The 406-nt window shown below is 37.4% G+C and overlaps 1 protein-coding gene across 1 annotated transcript in view; it reads right to left on the reverse strand.

The window, feature by feature from the left end:
* Positions 1 to 406, reverse strand: part of PALLD (palladin, cytoskeletal associated protein) — a 417875-nt gene that overhangs the window by 368934 nt on the left and 48535 nt on the right. The window lies entirely within an intron of this gene.

Below are 406 nucleotides of genomic sequence, written 5' to 3' on the forward strand. Positions count from 1 at the left end.
AAAAAAAAAAAAAAAAAAAAAAAGGTAGTTAACAACTCCCTAATTTTAGCCTTGAGTTTCTTTAAATTACTGACATGACGGGCAAAATCTGAGCAAACAATTCACAAAAGAGAAAAATCAGAAGATGGATAAACATTTAAAAATGTAGTTAATATTCAAAGAATGCAAATAAAAATAGATTTACTTTTTATCCATTAAATTAACAGAGACTGAAAAAAAGCAGATTCTTCAATTCAGGCAAGAATGCAATGATTCAATTTTCTCCTGAATTGGCTGGTATAAGGATACATTTGAATAACCTTTCCGAAAACAGTGTTTGCGGGGCTTCCCTGGTGGCGCAGTGGTTGGGAGTCCACCTGCCGATGCAGGGGACGCGGGTTCGTGCCCCGGTCCGGGAGGATCCCAC

Source organism: Lipotes vexillifer, unplaced genomic scaffold, assembly GCF_000442215.2.
Source record: "Lipotes vexillifer unplaced genomic scaffold, Lipotes_vexillifer_v1.1 scaffold668, whole genome shotgun sequence".
Lineage (NCBI taxonomy): Eukaryota > Metazoa > Chordata > Mammalia > Artiodactyla > Lipotidae > Lipotes > Lipotes vexillifer.